Below are 17,008 nucleotides of genomic sequence, written 5' to 3'. Positions count from 1 at the left end.
TTTGTCTTTCGAGCAAATGCTTGTTCTAAAGCATGGTGAAGGTTTGTGAACCCTTCAAACATTTCAGTTTTGGGTTAGACCCGTGTGTGTGTGTGTGTGTGGTGGGGTTTTTTGGTTGGTTGGTTGGGGTTTTTTGGTAAATATAGTATTTTAAACTTTTAATGGCTTTGAATTGCTAGAAAGAGTGACCCATAGCATTCAAACAACTCCTGGGTCATATTTAAACTGTCCAATAGAGTTCTCCCAGTTCCTGGGTCCTTTAAACTGTCCAGTAGTGCTCTACCAACTCCAGGGATTATATTTTAAACTGCCCAATAGCATCTGCGAATTCCTGAGGTTTTATTTCATTTCATATTAATCCGAACTCACCCACCCACCTCCCTTACTATGGGTGCACACCCATCAAATTTATCCCTATAGCAACAAGGGTAAGGAATCACAGTTACCTTCGCTATTCAGTGGGGGTGTGGTTAAAACCATTCAGTTCAACAGGATGAGTCAACTCTGTTGTACTCAAACACATGTCTGAACCATCCCTGTTTTGTTTTCGTGTTGTCAGCAGAGGCAGGATGAGCTCTACCCTGACATCTGGTGGTGAGTTGTGGAAAAGGACTTCAGGAGCTGATCTCGTTTGCACAGGCACACCCACCCCGCCTAGCATGAGCCCACAGGAGCCCAAATGCTCACTTTGGCTGCTGTGGGATCCCCAGTTTCTCTGTTATTGGGGCAGGAAGAATAAAGTGTCGTTATCCTGATTATGTGAATCAAGGACAGTGGAACTGTCCTTGGCCTTTTATGACGGAGGGACTCGCCATCAACTAAGTAGCACTCGCTAGGCAAGGGACAAGGATTCCAAAAGCCAGTGAATTGAGAGAGTTTGAAGGTTTGTGCCTAGTGGTGTGAGCCCCCTTCTGAGGGCCCCAAACACCAATTGCACTTTCTCTCCATTGTGTAATGTCAGAGATAATTTTGATTCTATTAAGAGTTTGGTTACAGACTGCAGAGCTGAATTCACTTTGGGTTCATGGTGCCCCAGCTCTGAGGCCCCCTACTACTTAACACAGTATTCAGTGATTTCAACTTGTCATAGGGGAGCTTCAGTGCCCCACTGGTGGAGGCTTGACCTGGTTTTGCATTGTGTTACTGGAATGGAACTCCTAGATACTGAACCTAGCCCCTGTTGTTGCCAACTCTGGGCAGAAGGGTTACACTGTAAACACATTTTTAGGATTTGTTCCCCTCCCACTTCACAGCTTTTTGCTGTAAATGGGTCTCTTTTACACAAAGACACAAGACCTAGGTTCTCACAAACCATTTTTTTAATTTAAAAGTCATACAGCTTCTTGAAAACAAACCCAGATGCTCCATAAAAACTTTTAGCTCACTTAAGGGCCAGAGACCTTCTAACAGAAACACAGATAATCACAAAGCCCTTTTCATTCGATTTTTTTAAAATGTACAGTGACCAAGTTTTGTATTGCATGTTTGTCCCCTCATCATTCTCTAAATTAATCCTTTTAGATTTCTTACAAATAGTCTTTTTCTTAAGCAGGGTTCTGTCACTTTTTGTGTGGACCAGACAGTCAATGTAACGCTGTAAGCAGGCATCTTCTGGTTTGGACATTTTCTTTAAAACACAGTCAGGGCCTCCACTGAATTGCACAGCATTTCTCAAGGTCACCCCTTGCGCTAAATGTTCTTTGGTTAGGCACAGACGTTGCATAACATAACCTATGGCAATAATAGTGTTCAATAAGCTTTCCAAACACAGCTCAGCACACAGGCCCCAGAGCTTGCAGTTTCTAGCCATTGAAGTCCAAGTCACAGTCATGGTGCCATTGGGCTGGGGCATCTATGACCCAGCCCTCACAATTTTCAAAAAGCTTTTCCCTAAGACAGTGATGAAGAACAGCATAAACAGCAACGCGTACAATAGTCCGCATAACATTTTTACGCTCGTGACGTGGCACTGGCTCAGCGAGTTCCATGCCAAGCCTTCTCCTAAACTCCTCATAGCCATCCCCCTCGGAGTCATCTTCAACAATTTCTAGCGGTGTTGAGCAAACACAAGGTGGGCCTGGTTCACCTTCGCTGCTTGATGCAACGCCATCCAGGGCCTCCGGGTCTTCTAGAAAGGCATCGTCAAGCTGTCGAGAGATTTTCAGACAAGAAACAAGTGTAAGTTCCCACTGTTTGTTTTTAGATTTACACAACCCCTGGTTCCTAACCCCATTACACCCAATCATCGACCGTCGCTTCTTAGTCATTCATTTACCTGAGCTACGTCTTTTCCATTCACCTTGTCTGCCAGTGCCTCCCTCGAGCCATAATAGCCTTCCTCCTCCAGGGTGACAGATGACGAGAGGCCACCATGCTCATGGAGGTGTCTCATGAGCAGTTGGGCTTCAGGTTCGGATTCTGGCATATCCATCAATGGCTGGGCCAAAGGAATCCCCTTGGCTTCTCTCTCATCCTCTTCAGAACTGTCGCTGCTGTAGTGCTTTCTCCACACAACTCCAAAGGTCCTCAGGGCTAAAACAAAGTCCTAAGTTCTCACAGGGGTGGTAAAAGAGTCCACATTTCCTCTCAGCCTTTCCAAAATTTCTAAAACACGTCTTCTTGGTAAGAGATGGCCTCCTCTTCCCAGCGCTGGGACTTATGAGGTGATGGTGCTGCACTCTGATTGGCAGAGGGCGTTGGAAGGAGTCCTTAGAGGGGTCACACGCCCCTCTTCTGGGCGGTTGACCCCGTCCCAGAACCCACCCTATTTTGGTCGAATCTCCTTTCGGGGCTGTCCTCTGTGGCCAAAACCCATTGGGATTGGTAGAGGGTGGTGGGAGGAGTTCTTAGAGGGGTCACATGAGCCACTTCCTGACGGGTCACCCCACCCCAGAATTCCCCCCAATTGGACAAATCTCCTCTCGGGGTGGTCCCCAGCGGCTGAAACACCTCCTGATTGGTAGAGGGCAGTGGGAGGAGCTCTTAGAGGGGTCACACAAACCCCGGAACTCCCCCTGATTGGTCAAATCTTCTCTTGAGGTGTTCCTGACGGGGCAAAATCCATCCTGATCAGCAGAGGACAGTGGGAGGAGTTCTTACAGGGGTCACATGACACACCTTGCTTCCAGACATGTGTCCGCCTTGACCCCGGAAGTAATACTCCCATGAGGTGGGACTTCCAGTGACCTGTGTGCAGGGCTTACGGGGTCAAGAGGTGGGGTTAATGTTTGATTGATGGTAGGGCCCTTATACTACTCGCTCCCACTACCCAAAATTGGAACAAAAGAGACTATAATCCTGGAGAGAAAGAAAGGAATGTTTTCAATGTTTTAAATTCTTGTACTGTGCTGTAAATTCTTTCCCCCAAATTAATTAAAAACATTAATTTGTATTTTTTATTTTTCTATTTTTTTGTTGTTGTTTTATAACACAATACAGCAACTATAATACTGGCCAGTGTTATACTTTTTATAAATATAATACAACAACCATAATACTGGCCCGTATTAGCCATTATCCTACTGCTCAGATGCTGTAAGGGAGAGAAGGATCAGGCCCTGTAAAGTAGGCTGGGTTGATTTTTTTTATGACTCAAAGTGTTTTTATTACACATCAGGACATCTAGTCATTCTGATGGACGTGCAGCCTCTGGACAAGCTCAGTGATAAGCATGTACATTACACTGCTTGCTCAGGGGTCATTACTATAGAAACAGCCAAGTACGGGCCCAGATCCTCAAATACACCCGCGCTTTAGACTCTGGGTTGTTCTAAATGATGCTGTCTTGTAACAGCCATTGCTGCACGGGAGATTGCTGTAGTACCGGGGTCGGCAACGTTTGGCACGCAGCCCCCCAGGGTAAGCCCCCTGGCGGGCCGGGCCAGTTTGTTTACCTGCCATGTCCGCAGGTTTGGCTGATCGCGGATCCCACTGGCCGCGGTTCCCCGCTGCAGGCCAATGGGGGCTGCAGAAAGCCGTGGCCAGCACATCCCTCACCCCCGCACCGCTTCCCACAGCCCCCATTGATTTAGGTGCCCTAATCAACACCACTGCAGGTGGCTATAATGGGTATTTAGGCATCTAACTGCAGATTTTAGTGCTTAACTTTAGTCAACCAAAGCCTTTGTATTTGTATTGCCCAATCCTATGAGTTGCTGAGTGTTCTCAAACTCCCACTGATGTTGTTGGGAGATAAGGATGCTCTGCCCTTCAGAGAAGGCACTCAGCAGATATAACTCATCCTCCCAAGTTAGCTACTGTGATCCTCCACCTCCATATAAAAAGGTCACTGAATGGTCAGGTTTCTAGTCTCCATCACCACCTCATTCTCCAGTTTACTGGCCCCCTGGGTTCAGGGCCTGTGAGGATTCCTCAGTTAGCAGAGGAGGGCGAAAGGCAGAGGGAGTCTGGGATGTTATTGCTTGCAGCTCTCAATGGGGAGACAATGTTCCTCTAACAGTTGGATATTGGAAGGAAATCAATAGAGACCCCTGTTGAATTGACACATTCTGCTCATTCAAAAGCCACAATATTAAGTAATATGGGTTCTCCTAATCTTGTAGTCTTTCCTGTTCTGGTGATTGCTTTCTATACCGTATCTAGCAGCTTATTCCCGGTCCATGTCATCATATTATTGTTCCCTAGTATTCTCCACTCTGTTTATGTGTAGTAAGGGGCACTCTACAAAAGACTGATGACTCTTCACATTTCTTTTTCAGGTGCTGGCCATGTATCTCACAAACAAGGTCAGATGTAAATAACCCAGCCCCAGACTTTGTATTTACTGTGCACACATTTCCTACGAAACTGTTTAAAGTATCTGCTTCAATTGCTCAGAGGCCTGATTTCTTCTTTCAGAGAAATTGGGGCTTCCTGCCTGTCCACTGTAACCATGATGTGCGGGCTTCTTCCCTTGCCCGTTCTCCACGGAGATGGAAGAAGACCTCAGTGCCTCTCTGGGGTCTCTAACCACTCTTTCGGGATCCTCACAAAGCTAGATCTAATCTCTATAGTTCGTGATCTGGGGTCTGGTTCTTAATCATATTCTCTTCTTTGTTTTTCTGGGAATTCAGTGTTGCTGATGAATTCTGGCTTGTAAGTGGCACGGACTGTGTTCTGGTGAGTTAGCCTCCCTCCTGTCTAGCCTATTTCTGGGTCAGAAGGCTATCTGTGAACTGCATCTGTTTACTTACAGACTTAGGATAGGTGCCTTTAATAGTGTGTGTGGGAAGGCATCTCTGCTTTTCTAAGCCAAGTCCCTGTTTGTATACTGCAAGACTTTATCAGAGAGGACCCATAGGATTCCCTAACTTCCCCCACTGCACTACAAGGGAACGACTGTCACTGGGTATCTCTGATAGGGTATGTCCTGCTGTGCTGACTGGTCTTGTGACTTCTCCATATCAGGGACCAGCTCATTTTGTTAATAATTCACATTGGACTAGAGCTGGGTGAAGGCTGAAGGGTCAGTTCACTGTAGGGCTCACCAGTTAAACTCCACAGTTCAGAGAATCCTAGAAATGTAGGGCTGGAAGGGTCCTAGAAAGATCATCCCAGTCCAGCACTATACTTAGACTCCCTTACAGTTCTTTGTCTAATGGGTTCTTAAAAACTTCCAATGATGGTGTCATAAATATAAAGGGAAGGCTAACCACCTTTAAATCCCTCCTGGCCAGAGGAAAAAACCCTTTCACCTGTAAAGGGTTAAGAAGCTAAAGATAACCTCGCTGGCACCTGACCAAAATGACCAGTGAGGAGACAAGATACTTTCAAAGCTGGAGGGTGGGGCGGAAAACAAAGGGTTCTCTTGGTCTCTGTGTGGCCTTTGCCCGGACCAGAGCAGGAATGCAGGTCAGAACTCCTGTAAAAAGTCAGTAAGCAATCTAGCTAGATGTGCGTTAGATTCTGTTTTGTTTAAATGGCTGATGAAATAAGTTGTGCTGAATGGAATGTATATTCCTGTTTTTGTGTCTTTTTGTAACTTAAGGTTCTGCCTAGAGGGATTCTCTATGTTTTGAATCTGATTACCCTGTAAGGTATTTACCATCCTGATTTTACAGAGGTGATTCTTTTATTTTTTTCTTCAATTAAAATTCTTCTTTTAAGAACCTGATTGGTTTTACCTTGTTCTTAAGATCCAAGGGTTTGGGTCTGTGTTCACCTATGCAAATTGGTGAGGATTTTTATCAAGCCTTCCCCAGGAAAGGGGCTGTAGGGTTTGGGAGGATTTTGGGGGCAAAGACGTTTCCAAGCAGGCTCTTTCCCTGTTGTATATTTGTTAGACGCATGGTGGTTGCAGCAATAAGGTCCAGGGGCAAAAGGTAAAATAGTTTGTACCTTGGGGAAGTTTTAACCTAAACTGGTGAAAATGAGCTTAGGGGGTTTTTCATGCAGGTTCCCACATCTGTACCCTAGAGTTCAGAGTGGGGAAGGAACCTTGACAGATGGGGATTACACAACCTCCCTTTGAAGCAAGTTCCAGAGATGAACTATCTTTATAGTTAGAAAGTTTTTCCTAATATCTATCCTAAATCTCCCTTGCTGCAGATTAAGCTGATTCCTACTTCCAGTGCACATGGAGAAGAAGTTGATCAGGGTCCTCTTTAGAACAGTCCTTAGCCAAACCTCAAATATGTTAAGATAAAGAGGCATCTGGAGGAGGGAAAGCAGGTGACAGGGGTATGTGTGCAGCTTTCTTGGCTTGCCCAGGGCTCTGAGTCACCTTGTTACCCATCCAGCGAGAGGAAGATTTTCTCAGGGAGCTGATATCTAGTCAAGCATAATATCACCAGTCTGTTAGCCATCCTACCAATCTCCACAGGGCTCTGCCAGCCCTTGCTCTGCCTTGCACGGTAACAGTAGTTGCACCACAGCCCCCAAGCCTCTCTGAAAGTGTCCCCCAGTAGCATCAGGTTACAGTCATAGGACACTCACAGAAATTACCAGGTTAGCTGTCCCCAAGGGAACAGAATCCAAACAGTGTGATTGGTACAGCTCAGGATCAGATCTTTGATAACCTCGCAGCACTGAGATATATGTAGAGTGGAATAATCCTAAAGTTATTATCAAAGGTTAAGAGGGACTGAGTCAGGATAATGGAAACAGAACTGGTTACATACAAAATGAAAATCATAACACACTTCTTAGTCTAAATTTAACATTAACAGGCTAAAATCAACTATTACAGCAGTTTTTCCACCTAAAGTAATCTCCCAGCATCATTAACCACCGTGCCTTGGATCCAACTTTCATGAGGAAGGAAAAAGGCTTTTTGCATGCTGTGACCCCAAAGTAACAGGCACATCTGGTAGGCTCATTGATTAGGGTTACTCTTCTGGGGAGGGAGGGGTTCTGTAATTCTATTACTGTGCTGCTTATGTCACTTGTGTGTTCCTATGGAGCTCTACTCCTTCCTTCTGCAAGTGCCCTCCCAATGGAGCTACCCTGCAGGACCTCGGTTCCCCAGGGCTGGGTCCCTCCAGCCCTAGAACTAGATGAGCGAGCGCGCACACACGCACACACTAGCAGAGCAAGTCTGAGCGGACCAGGTCCATCAGCCCTCTCCAGCTGATCCTCTCGTATGTCCCTGTGCTCACTGGGCTGGGTTACGCAGCACTTCCAGCTTCCCATCCCCCTTATGTGCCCCAAGTTTAACACATCCCTATCCCACTTTCACGTTACAATTGTACTGGTAGTAACCCACTTCATGAGCAAACCCCACAGTATTTTTGGGCGCTACCGGGATCTTTAGCTTAGGTAAAAGAAGGGTTGCTGCAGAGTAAATGGGGGGAAGGGGAAAACACCAAAGAGTAAAATTCAGAGAGAGAGAGAGAGAGAGAGAGGCAACCAGCTGAACCATAAAAGTTGTTTATTGAATAATAGTGATAACTACACAAGGAGGGCTAAACAAACATAACAGTTACATTTGAAAGGTTAATACCTGAGGAAGAAAAGAAAACGGAGGGGCGAGGGGGGGGAATCTCACCCACTCCATGAGGCTTGAACTCGGCAGGGTTCCCAGGTGATGGTGGTAGCTCAGGGTCCTGAGTGCTGGAGACAGGCAGAGCCCCCAGCACGATCAGTCAGGAGATGGAATCCCAGTGGAACTGATGCAGAGTTTGGGTCTATACATCAGAACCCTTACTTGGGCATAGGTAGGGGGTTTTGTAGAGAAAATACAATAGTTCAAGGGAGAACACTAGATTTGTTTATGGGTAAACTGATGACTCAAGGGTTTTCTTTTTTGCCTTTGTTTCTGTCTTTCGTGAACAGCACATACCCTTCAATCCCTGTACTCCAGTCATGCCTATTCCACCAGGTTTCTGTTATCCCTAGAGCATCTGGTTTCACTTCCTGTATCAGTCGCTCTAGTTCCTCCGTTTTGTTACCCAGCCTCCTTGCATTGGTGTACAGGCATCTTAATTGCTGCTGCTTGGCTTCACCCACATTCCTCGCCCAATTGGGTACAGTCATTCTGCTTCCAATATCGCCTTCCTGAATGGTATCGGCACTGTCCTTCCTCTAAATGTCCATTCTCCTACCCACTGCTGGTCCTTTCTCCATTGCTGTGTCCGTCCTTCTTGATTTTTTCCTTCTGGTCAATATTAGAATCAGGCATGGAGATTACATGAGCATCTCCCAACCATCTCCTGTGAGTTCCTAGTTTAAAGCTCTTTTAACCAGTTGCACCAACTCCATCCCAAAAGGCTATTTCCTTCCCTACTCAGGTTTCGGTCCATCCCATGAGAACAGTCCTCTGCTCGTGAATGCCTCCCAGCAGTCAAACATCCCAAAGCCCTCCTCCTAGCACCACTGCCTGAGTCCTCTGTTGATCATCTCGTCTTGCCTTCACTCTCCTCCTCTAGGGAGGGGAGAATCCCACGGAAGATCACCGAAGCCTCCATTTCCTTAAGCATCTTCCCTAGCCTGGCACAGTCTCCCTTGATGCGAGAATCTAGTGTCATTTGTTCCCACATGAGGGACAATCAGTGGATTCTTTCCTGCTCCCATTAGGATCCTCTTCAGCCTCAGATCCACATCCTGAATCTTAGCTCCTGGCAGACAGCTCATCCTGTGCTCCGGATCAGCTCTGGTGACAGGCCTGTCTGTTCTTCTTAGTAGGGGAGTCCCCAGTCATGTAGACCTGCCTCCTCGTGGTGGTGGTGTGATTCTCAGGCCTAGCTCTTGAGCAGCTTTCTCCCCAAGAGGACAGAGCTCCTGCATCACCACAACTTGCCCCCACCCCGGCCTGCCCTTGCCTGGACAGCAGCACCCACAGCGTGGCCAGCTGAGGCATGGGGATGGGCTGTTCCCATCCCTCCCTGCAGGAAGTATCTGCACTTAATATTGTTCAAGGTGCCCTCGGGCAGCTTGGCCAGCTCTATGTCTCTCTCGGCATGGAGGGTGGTGGCTCGGGTTTGCCGGGTCAGGGCTTCCACCTAGAGAAGAACACACAGGCCACAGTAGAGACCAGGTAGGGGAGTCCTTTGCCCTCCCAGCCAAGGGCTGCCTGGCATCCAAGAGAGAGGCACCTGGAGAGGTACAGAACCCAGGCATCCTGGCTCTCTGTTTTAACCCACAAGCCCTCTCCGAGCTTGGAAGAGAACCCAGGAGTCCTGATGCCCAGTCCCACCCTCCTCACTCTAGCCAGGAGACTTATTGAAACATCTCTGAGGGTGAGATTTTATCTGTATTTAGTTGTATTACTGTATTAGAGATAGATTTGCATGTTTTATTTTATTTTACTTGGTAATTCACTTTGTTCTGTCTGCTACGACTTGGAACCACTTAAATCCTACTTTCTGTATTTAATAAAATCACTTTTTACTTTATTAATAAACCTGGAGTATGTATTAGTATGTGGGGGGGCAAACAGCTGTGCGTATCTCTCTATCCGTGTTATAGAGGGCGGACAATTAATGAGTTTACCTTGTATGAGCTTTATACAGGGTAAAATGGATTTATTTGGGGTTTGGACCCCGTTGGGAGTTGAGCATCTGAGTGTTAAAGACAGGAACACTTCCTAACCTGTTTTCAATTGAACCTACAGCTGTTAGGGGACGTGGTTCAGACCTGGGTCTGGGTTTGCAGCAGGCTAGTAGGTCTGGCTCAAACCGGGTAGGGCACTGAAGTCCCAAGCTGCCAGGGCAGGAAAGCAGGGGCAGAAGTAGTCTTGGCACATCAATTGGCAACCCCAAGGGGGTTTCTGTGATCCAACCCGTCACTCTGGCTCAGCCAAATTTCCTGCAGACAGGCAGGGCTGGCACCCAAGGACCACGTTTTGGGCCTACCCTGTGTAACTGTGTGGTCCTTGGGACCCATCACACTGAAGGGGTCAGTCCCAAGGGACTGGGTCCAGGGGGGTAGGCATAGGCTAGACCCTGTAGCTCTGTGACAGGGAGGATGACTCAGGGAGAGAGAAGCAGGGAAGCCTTGGCATTTAACCTCCTGCAGTTGTGTGGGCACGTGTGTGCGCCGGGGCTGCACCAACACCAGTGTCCAACCTCACGGAGTCCATCCCGGAGCCAGGAATAGAGCATGGGAATCTGGATCCCACGGCCAAAGGCCAGGCAGGACCAGGAGCCTGCGGCCAAAGGTGGGGCTGGCAGAGGAGGGTGGGCGGGGGGCAGGCAGGAGCTGGTTCTGAGCTGGGAAGTGGCCCTGCATGGCACTGAAGAAGGCACAGTGAGTGACTGGGAGGCCGTGCTGCAGCCCACAGGGCATATGGCATGATACCCCCACATGTCACCTCTGCTGCCAAGGTTCCTCCAGGGCAGGCCACGGAGCCTCACCCCCTCCTGAGGCCGAACTGCTGCGGTGCTGGCAGCACTCCGGCTTCACCCCTTGAGATCTGCTCAGCGAGTCCAATGGAGAGATTCCTGGTAGAGTCCACTCCGCAGGGACCAATGCACCAGAGACACTCACCCAGGCGGGTTGATTCGGCAGCTGGAACCCAGCATGGGAAATGCTCGCTTCACCATAAGCGTTAAAGCACAGGCAGTTCCCGCTAGCCCAGAGCAATGCCATGCCAGCTGTCTCTGACTTCCTTCCTTGGGCCAAGCAGTGAGAGCTCCCAGCCTCTTCCAGAAGCGTACTCTTTTCCCCCCACCTCCTACCACCCAGTCCTTTGGTCTCGAGCCAGGGTCTCTGCTCAGCTTCCCTGCTCAGAGGCGGTGGGGCACTGGTTGCCAGTTATCCATGTCCTGGTGACCGGAGTTTTCCACTGATATGGGTCGGCCTCAGCCAGTCCTGTCTAATGACCACTTCGGTCCCTTCAGACAGCAAGGACACACACACACACCCCTCCCCCTCCCCCTCATGTCTCTCAGTCTGCCCTGAGAGCAAACAATCCTTTTCCCCCACTGGGTAGCCATGCAAAATATAAGGGAAACTGAGGCAAGCGGGACTCCACAATATTACCAAAAATTCCCATTTTGTCACACCTGCCCTGTGGTGTAGGATCCCAAAGAGACCACAGAGCCCCAAGGACTGGGCCGTTCACAGTTAAGCTGAGGCAGGCTGGGCATGGGCATTCAGCCTGGCCGGAGACCAAGGGAACAGATGGCTGCAGGGTGCTTCTGGGAGCAGAGACTCCAAATGGGGAGACCACGAGGATGGAGCTCAAAGGATCAGGATGTGGCACAGCCCTGGCTCCCACCAAGACAAACTGTCCCATGCTCACCTGTCTCATGCTAACCTAAGGGTCCCCAACACCCTATTGCAGGGGATTAGTAACTACCCCCGCTCTGGAAAGGCCGCACAGTGTCACTGCAGGTACTAGCTTATGCAGCAATCCCTGACAGGGAAAATGTCCCCAAACATGAGCTCACTGTGAGCAGCAGGGGACGCTGGAGCCCAGAGGCCCAGGCTCAGAGGTGCTGAGGCTGTGTGGCTTGCCCTGCGGAGACAATGTGACCCCTGGGATCTGACGCATTACAGGGCTCACCCCAGGATGCTCTGCAAAGGGCGCGGCACAGACCCCAGACCCTGTGAATTAGGAACAACCGGTCCCAGCACATAGTGCAGCACCACAAGCCAAGCACCTGACCTGCACAGGCTGCGACTGCATGGGCCACACCACAGGGAGGGAGGCTGCACTGCAGGGTGCCCGGGCTGTACAGTAGCTGGGTTGGCTGCTCCATCAGCAAGGCTGCCCCTGGCCAGGTCTTGGGAGAGGAGGGAGAACCCCCCGCAGCCTGCCCTTCGGCTAGTGACTACTCCCGCCTGCCACACACCCCACCCCTGCTGGCGGAGGGACCAATGTGAGCGGGGCAGGGCAGCCACACGCAGCACTAGAGGAACTGAAAGCCAGCAGGCTCCCCACAGCTCAAACCAGGGGGAAATTCTTTCCCAGCCCCTCCCCCAGTCCAAGAACAGTGTCTGACCCCATCAGCCCCTCCACCCACCTCCTGGGCAAGTACCAGAGCCTCCCATCCCACCAGGAGCTGTGCTGCCTTGGGCCCGGGACCGTCTGCTATGACAGCGGGCCAGCACTTCCACTGCCCATGAGAGGGACCACTACACTGCTCCATATCCCCCAGGAACACAATCCCTCCAGGAGACACCACACCTGGCCCCAACTCCAAGGCATAACTCCCCCAGCCCCCCTCCTCACCATGCTGGTCTGGAGCTGATCTTCCACAAAGAGCTTAAGATTGGGCAGCACGGCTGTAAACGCTGCATCCTGTGTGGAGAGAGATGCAGACAGAGCCTCAGCGCCAGCAGGCAGGCTGATGCTGCCATCAAAGCCCATGGGCCCAGCCCAATGGCTGCTCCCCACAACATCTGGGCATAAAGGTCTCTCTATAGCACCTTCCATCCCAACACGCTTTGCTGAGTGTGCAGTGTGTGCGGGGACCACTGGCCCACCACTGAAATGCAGCCACCACTGCAGTGAGGCTGACAGCTGTTCAAGGGGCACATAACAGTGCAGAAGTAGAAAGGACGTTGAAGTGGAGGGCAAGTCTCCAGCAATCCTGGGACACTGTGTCCTGGGCAGGCCCCAGGAGGCCACACCTTCCCAGACACACCCCAAAGGGCCGCTGGGCTCTGGAGAGGCTTCTGCCAAACCCAGGACCACATCTGGGAAGAAGGTACCCATGGGAGATGGGGGATCCTTGGAGCTGGAACATGACCTGGATGCTGGATTTAACATTCCCAAGTCAGAGGGGAGGGGCACCCTGCTGGGGCAAGTGGGGGTCCTGGGGAGGACTCTCACTGGGATGCCAGCCAAGGTGCCCTGCACTAGGGAAGTGTCCCCAGCCCCCAGGAAATGGTGCTGGTGGGGAGGGTCTCTTCAGGTCCTTGTCCAGTCAGTGGTCAGCACCAGAAGGGGGAGCTCTCTGAACGTGGGTGGCAGGGGTAGCACGATGGGTTGAGAGGCTGGGAACTTGCTCGCTCCAGCGACTGCCAGGCTGCGGAGGACAAACTGCCAGGGGCCCCAGCAAGGAACTAGACCTCCTGCTCATCCTGGGGCTCGGACTCACTCTGCCCCTTGTCTGCTCCCAGCCCTGGTCCCAGGCCGTCCCAGAAAGGTGCCTGAGAACAAGCAGAGACCTTTATGCTGTGCCCTTTGGGGGAAGCCAGGGTCCACCATGCCCAGCTCCCATGACCCCCCAGCACCACAGATCTCCTTCCTCACCCTCCCAATAGTTTCCCTCCCTCACAGAGGGCCCCATTCCCCCCACCCCACCTCCCCAAGACAGCACCCTCCCAGCCACCCTGTTACCTCCTGGCTGGGAGCACAGGTCACGGGGAACATGGGGCTGGCCCTTCCCTCACTGATCCTCACCCTACTGCCCTTGACCTGAACTGCAGACACACCTGGGGAGCAGCTGGTCCTGTGCGGCTCCCCACCAGTGCTAGTCCCACTGTTTGGGGCAGGAGTGTTGCTGCTTGACATCTGCCAAGGAGAAAGGTCCCAGGCAGAGTCCAGACCCTGCCCACTCACCTCCTGAGCCAGGGGTGTCCCTGCCCCATTCCAGGGCAGATGGGCCCTCTGCACCTGCCCTCCAAGTCACCTCCTTGTCTATCACCAGACACAGACCGGAGATGCTTTGCCCAAGAACACAGGCACCATGACTCAGACCCCAAGCCCCTGCCAGCCGTGCAGAGTGTGGGGTGTGGAGGAGAGAGTCCCAGTTCGCACTGTGGAAGTGGGCAATTTCCAGCTCAGGACAGGGCTGGGCACTGGGGGTCAGGCCTGTACTGAGATGCAGGGGCTGCCTCCCAGCATGGGCAGACAGGTACACAGGAGTTCTCCTGCTTCCAATGGCAGCCCGGCCACGGCAGCCGGTTGACTCCCACCTGAGTATGTTCCCTGGGGGTGAGCGGGATTGTACTCTGGCGGCCACCCGCACACTGGGGCCACACTGCTATTGTTCGCGTGCCAGCTTGCGTAAAACTGTGCCTCTCTCCACCTGGCTAGGGAGCAATCTCCTCGCTCCTGTGCAGATAGACCGGGGTGACCAGCCTGAGAAGGAGCCAGAATTTACTAATGTGCCTTGTCAAAGAGCCACAGTAACACGTCAGCAGTCCCCCGTCAGCTCCCCCCCCCCCCGCCCCCCAGTGTCTCCCAGCCGCCAGCAGCACCGCCGATCAACGCCTAACTCTCCATCCCTGTGCCTCCCGCCCGCCGCGATCCACTGTTCTGTGGCGTGCAGAAGGCTCGCGGGGGAGGGGGGAGGAGGAGCAAGGGCGCGGCAGACTCCGGGGAAGGGGCGGGGGCCTTGGGGGAAGGAGTGGAGTGGGGCTGGGGGCTGGGGGCTGGGGGCTGGGGGCTGGGACAGAGCCCGGAGTTGAGCAGTGAGCACCCTGTAGCACACTGGAAAGTTGGCGCCAGTAGCTCCAGCCCTGGAGTTGGTGCCGATACAACGAGCCACATATTAACCTCTGACGAGCCGCATGTGGATCTGGAGCCACAGGGTGGCCACCCCTGAGATAGATCATAGGCAGGGAGAGGCCAGTTAAGGCCACCCAGGCCGTGTGTTGCCTGGGGCAGATGAGGAAGGATGTCCAAGAAGGGTGCCAGTCCCTAGAGAGGAGGGGGTGATAAGACAGACTCACTCATTCCCTCCAAGAGGGACAACCCCCCCCCCGCACCCCTACCCCCCCCCCCAATTCCATCAGAGTAGCAAAAGCCAGTGCTGCCCCTGCAACCTCTCCTGCCAATGCTGCCCTGCCCCAGCACCCCATGCGGGCGCAGACCCTGGGCTGAAATGGCTCCAGCAGGACATTCTCGCTGCACACCAGGACCTCACCAGGAACTCGCTTGCTGCAGCTTGGAAAAACAGGCAGGGCAGGCAAAGTGGTAATACACAGGGGCAGCTTAACCTTCTCTGGCCAAGGCAGAGCTCTGTGGTCTCAGGGAAAGGGGACGCCAACAGAGCCCTGGCCGGCCAGGGAACACATGGGAAAGGCTGTTGGAGGGCCAGGGCCAGCACCAGTCCCCTAGGGAGGGCCGTTCACCCAGGAGTAACCTGGCTCCAATGCTGGATGCGTGTGCTCAGGCCAGCTACTATTCAGGGTGAGAGAAGAATGAGGGGGGATTTGATAGCTGCTTTCAACTACCTGAAAGGGGGTTCCAAAGAGGATGGCTCTAGACTGTTCTCAATGGTAGCAGATGACAGAACGAGGAGTAATGGTCTCAAGTTGCAATGGGGGAGGTTTAGATTGGATATTAGGAAAAACTTTTTCACTAAGAGGGTGGTGAAACACTGGAATGCGTTACCTAGGGAGGTGGTAGAATCTCCTTCCTTAGAGGTTTTTAAGGTCAGGCTTGACAAAGCCCTGGCTGGGATGATTTAACTGGGAATTGGTCCTGCTTCGAGCAGGGGGTTGGACTAGATGACCTTCTGGGGTCCCTTCCAACCCTGATATTCTATGATTCTATGATTCTATGATAAGGAGTTCTCCCAGAGGCTGTTGCAAAGCTGGGCTCATAGCTCCGGTCCTGTGGATTGGTGACAGAGACCTGTGCCATATGCTCTGCAATAGGCAGCAGAAAACCAAATGGAGGAATTGCAAAATGGTGTAAGGTCAAGATCATTGAATGGGCTGCCCCAGTTGTGTGTACCCCAAAGAGTGATGGCAGCAGAAGAATTTGTGGGGACTATAACATCACCATAAACTCCGGGCTGAAAGTGGCCCAATATCCAATTGCTAAACTACAAGATTTATTTGCAGAACTGGCAGCAGGAGTGATGTTTCCCAGGCTAGACTTGTCTCAAGCCTACCAGCAGGGCGTGCTGGAACCCGATCAAAAAATATCTGACCTTGAAGCCACATAAGGGGCCATTGGGTGTGAAAGCTGACCTTATGATCCCCTTGCGGGGAGCTAGTGCACCTGCTGTGTATCGAAGAGTAACGGTCAGGCACGGCAGGGGGTGAATGGTGAGGACGGTTATTTTGATGACCTATTGATAACAGAGGAATTCAGAAGGGATAGAGGAGGTTCTACAGAGATTGTTAACTCTAATGCTATATTTTTGCAAAGATAAGTGTTTCAAAATCAGGTTACTCACTTGGAGCATTGTGGAGGTGGCGAAGGGTAAACCCGTTAAAAGAGAAGCCACTGAGAATGCACCAGTAGCACAGAATGTCTTGGACCTTAGATTGTTTCTGGCCCCGTTAAACTGCTATGGAAGGCTACTTCCAAATGGAGCCACATTAAGCAGTCCGATGTCCGCGCTGTTATGGACAAATATGAAGCCAGTTTGGACAGAAAAGGAAAACAAGGGTTTTGAGGCCGCAAAAAAGAATCGGAGTCATTCCAGGCTCCTGGAACATTTCAGTCCGGGATCCCCTAGCACTGGTCTGTGAGTGAGGCCTCGTCTGTAGGCGCTGGGGCTGCCACTGCACACACTGGTGAAGATGGGAGTGAAAACCCCAGAGCATTCACTCCAGAATGTTCTCAAAGGCTGAGAGAAACTATTCACAGATAGAAAAAGAGGCTTTCGGCACCATTTTGGGGGTAATGAAACTCCATGAGGACCTGTTTCGACAAATGTTT

This window comes from Natator depressus, chromosome 20, assembly GCF_965152275.1.
Source record: "Natator depressus isolate rNatDep1 chromosome 20, rNatDep2.hap1, whole genome shotgun sequence".
Classification (NCBI taxonomy): domain Eukaryota; kingdom Metazoa; phylum Chordata; order Testudines; family Cheloniidae; genus Natator; species Natator depressus.
This window is presented reverse-complemented; position numbering follows the sequence as displayed.